The sequence below is a fragment of the Triticum aestivum genome, chromosome 1A (assembly GCF_018294505.1).
Source record: "Triticum aestivum cultivar Chinese Spring chromosome 1A, IWGSC CS RefSeq v2.1, whole genome shotgun sequence".
In the NCBI taxonomy this organism is placed as follows: domain Eukaryota; kingdom Viridiplantae; phylum Streptophyta; class Magnoliopsida; order Poales; family Poaceae; genus Triticum; species Triticum aestivum.
Genome location: NC_057794.1, coordinates 221,520,266 through 221,535,055, shown reverse-complemented (window position 1 = coordinate 221,535,055; position 14,790 = coordinate 221,520,266).

Here is a 14,790-nt window from a genome sequence, read left to right as displayed (position 1 = left end):
AAGTCTCATCGTAGTCAACCCCTTGAACTTGTTGAAAATCTTTTGCTACAAGTCGAGCTTTATAGACAATGATAGTACCATCAGCGTATGTCTTCTTCTTGAAGATCCATTTATTCTCAATGGCATGCCGATTATTGGGCAAGTCCACTAAAGTCCATACTTTGTTCTCATACATGGATTCTATCTCAAATTTTTCATGGTCTCAAGCCATTTGTCGGAATCTGGGCTCATCATAGCTTCTTCATAGTTCGTAGGTTCGTCGTTGTCTAAGAACATGACTTCCAGGACAGGATTATCGTACCACTCTGGAGCGGTGCGTGTTCTGGTCGACCTATGACATTCAGTAGTAACTTGATCTGAAGTTTCGTGATCATCATCATTAGCTTCCTCTCTAGTTGGTGTAGGCATCACGAGAACGGTTTTCTCTGATGTGCTACTTTCCAACTCGAGAGAAGGTACAATTACCTCATAAAGTTCTACTTTCCTCCCACCCACTTCTTTCGAGAGAAACTCCTTCGCTAGAAATGATCCATTCTTAGCAACAAATATCTTGCCTTTGGATCTATGGTAGAAGGTGTACCCAATAGTTTCCTTAGGGTATCCTTATGAAGACACACTTCTCCAATTTGGGTTCGAGCTTATCAGGCTGAAGCCTTTTGACATAAGTGTCGCATCCCCAAACTTTAAGAAATGACAGCTTAGGTTTCTTGCCAAACCATAGTTCATATGGTGTCGTCCCAATGGATTTAGATGGTGCCCTATTTAACATGAATGCAGCTGTCTCTAATGCATAACCCCAAAATGATAAAGGAAAATCAGTAAGATATATCATAGAACGCACCATAACTAATAAAAGTATGGTTACGACGTTCGGACACACCATTACACCGTGGTGTTCCAGTTGGCGTGAGTTGTGAAACAATTCCACATTGTTTTAAATAAAGTACAAACTCGTAACTCAAATATTCGCCCCCGCGATCAGATGTAGAAACTTTATTTTTCTTGTTACGCTGATTCTCCACTTCACTCTAAAATTCTTTGAACTTTTCAAATGTTTCAGACTTGTGTTTCATCAAGTAGATATACCCATACCTACTTAAATCATCTGTGAAAGTTATAAAATAATGATACCCGCCGCATGCCTCAACACTCATTGGACCACATACATCGGTACATATTATTTCCAATAAGTCATTAGCTCGATCCATTGTTCCGGAGAATGGAGTTTTAGTCATCTTACCCATGAGGCATGGTTCGCAGGTACCAAATGATTCATAATCAAATGATTCCAAAAGTCCATCCACATTTTGTATCATGTTTACCTACTGTTATTTATAATGTTTTTATGCATAATAATGCTTTTTGGAGTAACTCTAATGCCTTTTCTCCCATATTATGCAAGGTTCACACAAAGAGGGAGAATACCGACAGCTAGAATTCTGGACTTGAAAGAGCTACATCAAGCCACCTATTCTGCACAACTCCAAATGAGCTAAAACTTCACGGGGATTTTTTATGGAATATATAAGAATTATTGGAGCAAATAACTACCAGAGGGGGCCCACCAGGTGGGCACAACCCACCTGGGCCCGCCCTGGTGGGTTGTACCCTCCTCGACCCGCCTCTGGTGCCCCTCTTTTGGTATATAAGTCATTTTAACCTAGAAAAAAAATAAGAGGTGGACTTTCAGGATGAAGCGCCGCCATCTCGAGGCGGAACTTGGGCAGGAGCACTTTTGCCCTCCGGTGGGGCGATTCCGCCGGGGGAACTTCCCTCCCGGAGGGGGAAATCATCGACATCATCATCATCAACAACTCTCCCATCTTGGGGAGGGTAATCTCCATCAACATATTGAACATCACCATCTCCTCTCAAACCCTAGCTCATCTCTTGTGTTCCATATTTGTATCGGAACCTTAGATTGGTGCTTGTGGGTGACTAGTAGTGTTGATTACATCTTGTAGTTGATTACTATATGGTTTATTTGGTGGAAGATTATATGTTCAGATCCCTTATGCTATTTAATATTCCTCTGATCTTGAGCATGATTATCATTTTTTAGTAGTTACTTTTGTTCTTGAGGTCACGGGAGAAATCTTGTTGCAAGTAATCATGTGAACTTGATATGTGTTCGATATTTTGATGGTATGTATGTTGTGATTCCCTTAGTGGAGTCATGTGAACGTCGACTACGTGGCACTTCACCATATTTGGGCCTAAGGGAATGCATTGTGGAGTAGTTATCAGATGATGGGTTGCGAGAGTGACAGAAGCTTAAACCCTAGTTTATGCGCTACTTCGTAAGGGACTGATTTGGATCCAAAAGTTTAATGCTATGGTTAGATTTTATCTTAATACTTTTCTCATAGTTGATGCTTGCGAGGGGGTTAATCATAAGTAGGAGGTTTGTTCAAGTAAGAACAGCACCAAAGCACCGGTCCACCCACATATCAAATTATCAAAGTATCAAACACAAATCGAACCAACATAGTGAAAGTGACTAGATGAAATTCTTGTGTACTCTCAAGAACACTTTGCTTATCATAAGAGACCGTTTTGGACTGTCCTTTGCCTCAAAAGGATTGGGCTACCTTGCTGCACTTTTGTTACCATTACCGTTACTTGCTCGTTACAAATTATCTTGCTATCAAACTACTCGCTACATATAATTTCAGTGCTTGCACAGAATACCTTGCTGAAAACTACTTGTCATTTCTTTCTGCTCCTCGTTGGGTTCGACACTCTTACTTATCGAAAGGACTACGATTGATCCCCTATACTTGTGGGTCATCACCATCAACTCTTGATGTTCCTTCTTGATTTCAACCTCCACCAATTTCAGCATTGTGAAGAACTCGGGAATTCTTTTCGTCATCCCTTGCATATTATAGTTCATCGCAAAGCCTTTGTAGCTTGGTGGCAGTGACTAAAGAACTCTATCAATAACCATAACATCTGCAGTAGCTCCTACATCAGGTCTGTCACCTAGCGGTGCATCAAGGACATAATACTTCTGTGCAGCAATGAGGATTATCCTGAAGTTACGACCTAGTCCGTGTAGTTGCTACCATCATCTTTCAACTTAGCTTTCTCTAGGAACGCATTAAAATTCAAGGGACTGGTAGCACGGGCCGTTGATCTACAACATAGATATGCAAAAACTATTAAGACTAAGTTCATGATGAATTTTAGTTCAAATAATCAAATTACTAATGAAATCCCACTTAAATCAACATCCCTCAAGTTGTCTAAGTGATACATGATCCAAATCAACTAACCCATGTCCAATCATCACGTGAGATGGGGTAGTCTTCAATGGTGAGCATCTCTATGTTGATCATATCTACTATATGACTCATGTTCGACCTTTCAATCTCTAGTGTTCCGAGACCATGTATGTACATGCTAGGCTCACCAAGTTTAACCCAAGTATTCTGCATGTGCAAAATTGTCTTACACACGTTGTATGTGAACGTAGAGTCTATCACACCCGATCATCACAAGGTGCTTCGAAACAACGGACTTTGGCAACGGTACATACTCAGGGAGAACACTTTTATCTTGAAATTAAGTGAAGGGATCATCTTATAATGCTACCATCATTCTAAGAAAAATAAGATGCATAAAGGATAAACATCACATGCAATCAAAATATGTGGCATGGTACGGCCATCATCATCTTGTGCTTTTGATCTCCATCTCCAAAGCATCGGCATGATCTCCATCGTTGCCGACACGACACCTGGATCTCCATCGTAGTGTCGGGGTCGTCTCGCCAACTATTGCTTCTATAACTATTGCTAACGCATATCAATAAAGTAAAGCAATTACATGGCGCTTACTCATTGACATGCAGGTCATACAATAATTAAAGACAACCCTAAAAGGCTCCTATCGGCTATCGTACTCATCGACATGCAAGTCGTGAACTTATTACAAAACATGATCATCTCATACATCAACATATATCACATCATATCTTGATCATATCACGTCACAACATGCCCTGCAAAAACAAGTTAGACGTCCTCTACTTTGTTGTTGCAAGTTTTATGTGGCTGCTATGGGCTACTAGTAAGAATCGTTCTTACCTATGCAAAACCACAATGGTGATTATCAAGTTTGTTGTTTTAACCTTCTGCAAGGACCGGCCGTAGTCAAATTCGATTTGACTAAAGTAGGAGAAACAGACACCCGCCAGCCACCTTCATGCAAAACAAGTTGCATGTCAGTCGGTGGAACCGGTCTCATGTACATGGACATGTAAGGTTGGTCCGGGCCGCTTCATCCCACAATACCGTCGAACCAAAATAAGACATTGGTGGTAAGAAGTATGAACATCACGGCCGACAACTCCTTTGTGTTCTACTCGTGCATATCTACGCATAAACCTGGCTCATGATGCCACTGTTGGGGAACGTTGCATGGAAAACAAAAAAATTTATGCACATGCAAGATCTATCCATGGAGATGCATAGCTATGAGATGGGGAGATCATCTACATACCCTTGTAGATCGCAAAGCAGAAGAGTTTATCAACATGGTTGATGTAGTCGTACACGTTCACGATCCGTCCTGATCAAGTACCGAACGTACGTCACCTCCGTGTTCAGCACACTAATAACCCACAAGTATAGGGGGTCGCAAAAGTTTTCGAGGGTAGAGTATTCAACCCAAATTTATTGATTCGACATAAGGGGAGCCAAAGAATATTCTCAAGTATTAGCAGTTGAGTTGTCAATTCAACCACACCTGGAAAATTAATATTTGCAGCAAAGTGTTTAGTAGCAAAGTAATATGATAGTAATGGTAACGGTGGCAAAAGGTAACGGTAGCAAAAGTAATATTTTTGGGTTTTATAGTGATTATAACAGTAGCAACGGAAAAGTAAATAAGCGAAGAACAATATATGGAAAACTCGTAGGCATTGGATCGGTGATGGAGAATTATGCCAGATGCGATTGATCATGTAACACTCATAACCTAGGGTGACACAGAACTAGCTCCAGTTCATCAATGTAATGTAGGCATGTATTCTAAATATAGTCATACGTGCTTATGGAAAAGAACTTGCATCACATCTTTTGTCCTACCCTCCCGTGGCAGCGGGGTCCTAATGGAAAATAAGGGATATTAAGGCCTCCTTTTAATAGAGTACCGGACCAAAGCATTAACACATAGTGAATACATGATCTCCTCAAACTACGGTCATCACCGGTAAGTATCCCGATTATTGTCACTTCGGGGTTAACGGATCATAACACATAATAGGTGACTATAGACTTGCAAGATAGAATCAAGAACTCTCATATATTGATGAAAACATAATAGGTTCAGATCTGAAATCATGGCGCTCGGGCCCTAGTGACAAGCATTAAGCATAGCAAAGTCATAGCAACATCAATCTCAGAACATAGTGGATACTAGGGATCAAACCCTAACAAAACTAACTCGATTACATGATAAATCTCATCCAACCCATCACCGTCCAGCAAGCCTACGATGGAATTACTCACGCATGGCGGTGAGCATCATGAAATTGGTGATGGAGGAAGGTTGATGATGACGATGGCGACAGATTCCCCTCTCCGGAGCCCCGAACGGACTCCAGATCAGCCCTCCCGGGGGAGTTTAGGGCTTGGCGGCGGCTCCGTATTGAAAAACATGATGAATCCTTCACCCTAGTTTTTTTTCTCCCCGAAAGTGAATATATGGAGTGAAGGTTGAGGTCGGTGGAGCGTTAGGGGGCCCACGAGGCAGGGGCGCACCCAGGGGGGTAGGGCGCGCCCCCACCCTCATGGACAGGTGGTGGCCCCCTGACGCGGATCTTTCTTCCAGTATTTTTTATATATTCCAAAATAATTCTCCATTGATTTTTAGGTCATTCCGAGAACTTTTATTTCTGCACAAAAATAACACCATGGCAATTCTACGGAAAACAGCGTCAGTCTGGTTTAGTTCCATCCAAATCATGCAAGTTAGAGTCCAAAACAAGGGCAAAAGTGTTTGGAAAAGTAGATACGACGGAGACGTATCAACTCCCCCAAGCTTAAATCTTTGCTTGTCCTCAAGCAATTCAGTTGATAAACTGAAAGTGATAAAGAAAAAATTTACAAACTCGGTTTGCTCTTGTTGTTGTAAATATGTAAAGCCAGCGTTCAAGTTTTCAGCAAAGATTATGAACTAACCATATTCACAATAACACTTAGGTCTCATGTTTACTCATATCAATGACATAATCAACTAGCGAGCATTAATAATAAATCTCGGATGACAACACTTTCTCAAAATAATCATGCTATGATATGACAAGATGGTATCTCGCTAGCCCTTTCTGAGACCGCAAAACATAAATGCAGAACACCTCTAAAGATCAAGGACTAACTAGACATTGTAATTCATGGTAAATGAGATCCCGTCAAGTCATACTCAATGTAAACTAACAGTAATGGATGCAAATGACAGCGATGCTCTCTAACTGGTGCTTTTTAATAAGAGGATTATGACTCAACATAAAAGTAAATGGATAGGCCCTTCGCAGAGGGAAGCAGGGATTTGTAGAGGTGCCAGAGCTCGGTTTTGAAATAGATATGAATAATATTTTGAGTGTTATACTTTCATTGTCAACATAACAACCGAGAGATCTCGATATCTTCCATGCTACACACATTATAGGCGGTTCCCAAACAGAATGGTAAAGTTTACACTCCCCCTCCACCAACAAGCATCAATCCATGGCTTGCTCGAAACAACGAGTGCCTCCAACTAACAAGAGTCCCGAGGGAGTTTTGTTTGCAGTTACTTTGATTTGATTTGCATAAAGCATGGGACTGGGCATCCCAGTGAGCAGCCATTTTCTCGTGAGTGAGGAGCGGAGTCCACTCCTCTTGAGAATAACCCGCCTAGCATGGAAGATACAGACAGCCCTAGTTGATACATGAGCTATTCGAGCATACAAAACAGAATGTTTATTTGAAGGTTTAGAGTTTGGCACATACAAATTTACTTGGAACGGCAGGTAGATACCGTATATAGGAGGTATGGTGGACTCATATGGAACAACTTTGGGGTGTATGGAATTGGATGCACAAGCAGTATTCCCGCTTAGTACAAGTGAAGGCTAGAAAAAGACTGGGAAGCGACCAGCTAGAGAGCGACAATAGTCATGAACATGTATTAAATTAATCAACATCGAATGCAAGCATGAGTAGGATATAATGCACCATGAACATAAATATCGTAGAGGCTATGTTGATTTTGTTTCAACTACATGCGTGAACATGTGCCAAGTCAAGCCACTCGAATCTTTCAAAAGAGGATACCACCCTATCATACCACAACACAACCATTTTAATAGCATGTTGGCACGCAAGGTAAACCATTATAAGCTCCTAGCTAATTAATCATGGCATAAGCAACTACAATCTCTAATTGTCATTGCAAACATGTTTATTCATAATAGGCTGAATCAGGAACGATGAACTAATCATATTTACAAAAACAAGAGAGGTCGAGTTCATACCAGCTTTTCTCATCTCAATAAGTTCATCATATAATCATCATTATTGCCTTTCACTTGCACGACCGAATGGTGTGGATAATAATAATAGTGCAGGTGCATTGGACTAAGCTGGAATCTGCAAGCATTCAATTCAAGAGGGAAGACGAGGTAATATGGGATCTTTGTTAGATCAACAATAATGCATATAAGAGCCACTCAACATTTTCATTATGGTCTTCTCTTCTCGACCCCAAAGAACAAGAAAAGAAATAAAACTATTTACACGGGAAAGCTCCCAGCAAGCAAAAGAAGAACGAGAAATCCTTTTGGGTTTTCTTTTTAATTACTACTACAGGCATGGAAAGTAAACTAACTAAAAGCTACAACTAATTTATTTTTTCGTTTTTTCCTAAGGTTTGTCAAACACACAAGAAGAAAGCAATAAAAAGGAAAATAAACTAGCATGGATATTACAATGAAAAAGTATGAGCACCGACAACTAGCATGAGTGTGTGAGCAGGAATGTAATGTCGGTGAGAAATACGTACTCCCCCAAGCTTAGGTTTTCGGCCTAAGTTGGTCTATGGCCAAGGCTGGCCTGGCGGATATCCAAAGTTGTAGCTGGGGTCATACTGAGATGCAGCGGCAATTGCCCGATGAGCTGCATCTTGGAGGCGAGCTGTCTCCTCCCTCCTCTCGTACTTGGTCGCCTCCTCCTTGGTTATAACATATCTCCCCTTTGCCTGAAAGTCAAAGAAAGTAGGAGCAGGGAGAGCGACGTGATAGGTGTGTCGTCTGTCAAAGATTAGTCGGTACTGGAGGAACTAATCTTTCCTCTCAACAAACTGATGATGAACCATAGCATCATAATCTAGATAAGAAGGAGGCAACTCAATATCATCTCCACGTATGGGTACCTCAAGAAAGTTAGCTATAGGAGTTGCATAAATTCCACCAAAGAAATCTCCATGAATACGATTATTATGCAACCTACGTGCAATAATAGCCCCCAAGTTGTATTGTTTATCTCCTAAAACAACGCTCCTGAGAACGCTAAGATCAGGTACACACATGTGACATGCTTCATCTTTATCGTTTATGCACCTTCCTATGAAGAGAGCAAAATAATGTATAGCAGGAAAATGAATGCTCCCTATGGTGGCTTGTGTTACATCTCTAGACTCCCCCACTGTAATACTAGCAAGAAAATCTCTAAATTCAGATTTGCGAGGTTCACTAACATTACCCCACTATGGGAGTTTACAAGCAGTGTTAAAATCTTCTAGGTCCATGGTATAAGATTTATCATAAAGATCAAACAGGACAGTTTGAGAATTGTGCGATGATGAAAATTTAAACCTTCTCACAAATGAGTCAGTTAAATAGAGGTATTGACGGCACTTATCTTCCTCGAAGCTCTCTAGATCAGCATTACACACATATGCTCCAAATTCCTCCTTGATTCCTTCTCGAACCATGAAGTCCTTTGACAGCCATTTACAAGGCCGCACTTGAGCATCCCTTGGTGGTTCCTCATCTGCATCGCATATTGCGGGCCTGGGTCCTTGCTTTATTGAAGAACAACCTTGGTACATTTTCCTAAACATATTTCTTCCTCTGAAAAATTTGAATTTTTTTAGTAACTCAAAATAAAAGTGAACGAAACTCAACAATATTGATATCAACTACTCCTACAAGTGCCTAGAGGCCATATCATGTATTAAAACTACTTTTAACCATATAAATTTGACATGCAAGCTCGAGAACAGGGTCACCTAAGCAGCAAAAATTTGCAATGAATAAAGCACTAGAACAAAAACTAATTGGACCATTGGAGGATTCACATACCAAAGAACAATCCCCGAAAGCAGTTTTGTGAATGGAGCTTTGAGCAAGGAGATCGAAAATGGCAGCAAGATGAGCAAAAACTCAGGTTTGAGCTGGTTGGTGATTTTTTTTGGGGAGGAAGAAGGAGTGTGGTAGCTGCAATAAGTGGAGGGGAGCCACCATGGGCCCACGAGGCAGGGGGCGCGCCCTGGACCCTCGTGGCTAGGTTCTTGCTCCCCCTGGTGTGTTCTCAGTGCCAGATATTCTCATATATTCTAGAAAAAACATATTTAAATTTCAGGGCATTTGGAAAACTTTTATTTTCAGGGTATTTTTTATTGCACGGATAATTCAGAAAATAGACAGAAATTACTATTTTTGCTTTATTTAATATAAATAACAGAAAATAAAAAGAGGGTACAGAGAGTTGTGTTTTCTAAATTCATCCATCTCATGCTCATCAAAAGGAATCCACTAACAAGGTTGATTAGGTCTTGTTAACAAACTCATTTGGAATAACATGAAACTGGAGAATTTTCGAATAAAACTAGGTTACCTCAACGGGGATATGCACATCCCCAACAATAAGAATATCATATTTCTTCATGACAGTAGGAAGAGGAAATTCAAAACCTCCAATAGTGATTGTTGAAATTTTCCAATAGAATTGATACTGTGGACTTGAGGTTGTTTCCTCGGAAAGTGTACCGTATGCTCATTACCATTAACATGAAAAGTGACATTGCCTTTGGTGCAATCAATAACAGCCCCTGCAGTATTCAAAAAGGGTCTTCCAAGAATAATAGACATACTATCGTCCTCAGGAATATCAAGAATAACAAAGTTCGTCAAAATAGTAACGTTTGCAACCACAACAGGCACATCCTCACAAATACCGACAGGTATAGCAGTTTATTTATCAGCCATTTGCAAAGATATTTTAGTAGGTGTCAACTTATTCAAATCAAGTCTACGATATAAAGAGAGAGGCATAACACTAACACCGGCTCCAAGATCACATAAAGCAGTTTTAACATAGTTTCTTTTAATGGAGCATGGTATAGTTGGTACTCCTGGATCTCCAAGTTTCTTTTGTATTGCACTCTTAAAAGTATAATTAGAAAGCATGGTGGAAATTTGAGCTTCCGGTATCTTTCTCTTATTAGTAACAATTTCTTTCATGTATTTAGCATAAGGATTCATTTTAAGCATATCAGTCAAACGCATATGCAAAAACATAGGTCTAATCATTTCAGGAAAGCGCTCAAAATCCTCATCATCCTTTTTCTTGGATTGTTTAGGAGGAAAGGGCATGGGTTTCTGAACCCATGGTTCTCTTTCTTTACCGTGTTTCCTAGAAATAAAGTCTCTCTTATCATAACGTTGATTCTTTGATTGTGGGTTATCAAGATCAACAGCAGGTTCAATTTCTACATCATTATTATTGCTAGGTTGAGCTCAACATGAACATCATCATTAACATTATCACTAGGTTCATGTTCATTACCAGATTGTGTTTCAGCATCGGAAATAGAAATATCATTAGGATTCTCATGTGTGTCAACAACAGGTTCACTAGAAGCATGCAAAGTCCTATCATTTTTCTTTTTCTTCCTCTTAGAAGGACTAGGTGCATCAACGTTATTTCTCTGAGAATCCTGCTCAATTCTCTTACGATGACCCTCAGGATACAAAGGCTCCTGAGTCATTTTACCACCTCTAGTCATAACTCTAACAGCATTATCATTATTCTTATTATTCAATTCATTGAGCAAATCATTCTGAGCTTTAAGTACTTGTTCTACTTGAGTGGTAATCATAGAAGCATGTTTACTAATAAGTTTAAGTTCACTTTTAACACTAGCCATATAATCACTCAAGTGTTCAATCATGTAAGCATTATGTTTCAATTGTCTACCAACATAAGCATTGAAATCTTCTTGCTTAACCATAAATTTATCAAATTCATCCAAACATTGGCTAGCAAACTTAGCAGGAGGGATTTTAGCTTTATCATATCTATAGGGAGAATTTACCTTTACTACCTGTGTCGGGTTATCGAAACCGTGTGTTTCTTCAATAGGTGATGAATTAAGACCATGTATTTCTTTAACAGGAGGTAAATTCTTAACATCCCTAGCTTTTATACCTTTTTCTTTCATAGATTTCTTTGCCTCTTTCATATCTTTAGGACTGAGAAATAGAATACCCCTTTTCTTCAGAATTGGCTTAGGAGTTGGTTTAGGAAGTGTCCAATTATTTTCGTTGGTCAACATATTATTCAGTAGAATTTCAGCTTGATCAATGGTTCTTTCCCTGAAAACACAACCAGCACAACTATCCAGGTAATCTCTGGAAGCATCAGTTAGTCCATTATAAAAGATATCAAGTATTTCATTTTTCTTGAGGGGATGATCAGGCAAAGCATTAAGTAATTGGAGAAGCCTCCCCCAAGCTTGTGGGAGACTCTCTTCTTCAATTTGCACAAAATTATATATTTCCCTTAAAGCAGCTTGTTTCTTATGAGCGGGGAAATATTTAGCAGAGAAGTAGTAAATCATATCCTGGGGACTACGCACACATCCAGGATCAAGAGAATTAAACCATATCTTAGCATCACCCTTTAATGAGAAATAATTTAAGGATATAATAATAGCGTGTTTTCTCATCACTAGTGAACAGGGTAGATATATCATTTAATTTAGTAAGATGTGCCACAACAGTTTCAGATTCATAGCATAGAAAGGATCAGATTCAACCAAAGTAATTAACTCAGGATTAACTGAGAAATCATAATCCTTATCAGTAATAAAGATAGGTGAAGTAGCATAAGCATGCTCATATTTCATTCTAGCATTCAGAGATTTTTCTTTCAGCTTAGCTAATAATTTCTTAAGATCACTTCTATCATTGCAAGCAAGAAAGTCTCTAGCAGTTTCTTCATCCATAACATAACCCTCAGGAACAACAGGCAATTCATATCTAGGGGGAGAATCTTCAACATCACTTTCATCAATACTATCAGTTTCAATAATTTCATTCTCTCTAGCCCTAGCAAGTTGTTCATCAAGAAATTCACCAAGTGGCATAGTAGTATCAAGCATAAAAGTAGTTTCATCATAAGTATCATGCAAAGCAGAAGTGGCATCATCAATAACATGCGACCTATCAGAATCAATAGCATGTGTAGGTGTCGCAAGTTTACTCAAAACAGAAGGTGAATCAAGTGCAGAGCTATATGGCAGTTCCATACCTCCGCTCGTTGTTGAGGGAAAAATCTTGGTTCTTTGATCTTTCAAGTTCTTCATAATGATAAGCAGATATAAATCCCAAGTAACTCAAAGAATAGAGCTATGCTCCTCGGCAACAGCGCCAGAAAATGTTCTTGATAAACCAAAAGTATAGGGGATCACAACAATTTTCGAGGGTAGAGTATTCAACCCAAATTTATTGATTCGACACAAGGGGAGCCAAAGAATATTCTCAAGTATTAGCAGTTGAGTTGTCAATTCAACCACACCTGGAAAATTAATATCTGCAGCAAAGTGTTTAGTAGCAAAGTAATATGATAGTAATGGTAACGGTGGCAAAAGGTAACGGTAGCAAAAGTAATATTTGGGGGTTTTATAGTGATTGTAACAGTAGCAACGGAAAAGTAAATAAGCGAAGAACAATATATGGAAAACTCGTAGGCATTGGATCGGTGATGGAGGATTATGCCGGATGCGATCGATCATGTAATAGTCATAACCTAGGGTGACACAGAACTAGCTCCAGTTCATCAATGTAATGTAGGCATGTATTCCGAATATAGTCATACGTGCTTATGGAAAAGAACTTGCATCACATCTTTTGTCCTACCCTCCCATGGCAGTGGGGTCCTAATGGAAAATAAGGGATATTAAGGCCTCCTTTTAATAGAGTACCAGACCAAAGCATTAACACATAGTGAATACATGAACTCCTCAAACTACGGTCATCACCGGTAAGTATCCCGATTATTGTCACTTCAGGGTTAACGGATCATAACACATAATAGGTGACTAGACTTGCAAGATAGGATCAAGAACTCTCATATATTGATGAAAACATAATAGGTTCAGATCTGAAATCATGGCACTCGGGCCCTAGTGACAAGCATTAAGCATAACAAAGTCATAGCAACATCAATCTCAGAACTTAGTGGATACTAGGGATCAAACCCTAACAAAGCTATCTCGATTACATGATAAATCTCATCCAACCCATCACCATCCAGAAGGCCTACGATGGAATTACTCACGCACGACGGTGAGCATCATGAAATTGGTGATGGAGGAAGGTTGATGATGATGATGGCGACGGATTCCCCTCTCTGGAGCCCCGAACGGACTCCAAATCAGCCCTCCTGAGAGAGTTTAGGGCTTGGCGGCTCTGTATCGTAAAACGCGATGCATCCTTCTCCCTGTTTTTTTCTCCCCGAAAGTGAATATATGGAGTCAAGGTTGAGGTCGATGGAGTGTCAGGGGTCCCACGAGGCAGTGGGCGCGCCCAGGGGGGTAGGGCGTGCCCCCCACCCTCGTGGACAGGTGGTGGCCCCCTGACGTGGATCTTTCTTCCAGTATTTATTATATATTCCAAAATAATTCTCTGTTGATTTTCAGGTCATTTCAAGAACTTTTATTTCTGCACAAAAATAACACCATGGCAATTCTGTTGAAAACAGCGTCAGTCCAGGTTAGTTCCATTCAAATCATGCAAGTTAGAGTCCAAAACAAGGGCAAAAGTGTTTGTAAAAGTAGATACGATGGAGACTTATCACACACGTTCAGCTTGATGACGTCCTCGCCTTCTCTATCCTGTAAGAGAGACGAAGTAGTGGATGAGTTCTAGCAACACGATGGCGTGGTGGCATTGATAAACGCCACCATGTTGATAAACGCTCCCGCTTTGCGATCTACAAGGGTATGTAGATGCTCTCCCCCTCTCGTAGCTATACATATCCATGGATAGATCTTGCGTGTGTGTAGAATTTTTTTGTTTTCCATGCAACGTTCCCCAACAGTGGCATCATGAGCCAGGTCTATGCGTAGATGATATGCACGAGTAGAACACAAAGGAGTTGAGGGTGGTGATATTCATACTTCTTACCACCAACATCTTATTTGGATTCAGCAGTATTGTGGGATGAAACGACCGGAACCAACCTTACATGTCCACTTACATGAGACTGGTTCCACCGACTTGCATGCACCTTGTTTTGCATAAAGGTGGCTGGCGGGTGTCTGTTTCTCCTACTTTAGTTGAATCGGATTTAACTACGACGGTCCATGGAGAAGGTTAAATAGCAACTTCATAATCACCGTCGTCGTTTTGCGTAGATAAGAACGATCCTTACTAGTAGCCCGTAGCAGCCATGTAAAACTTGCAACAACAAAGTAGAGGACATTTTGCAGGGCATGTTGTGATGTGGTATGATCAAG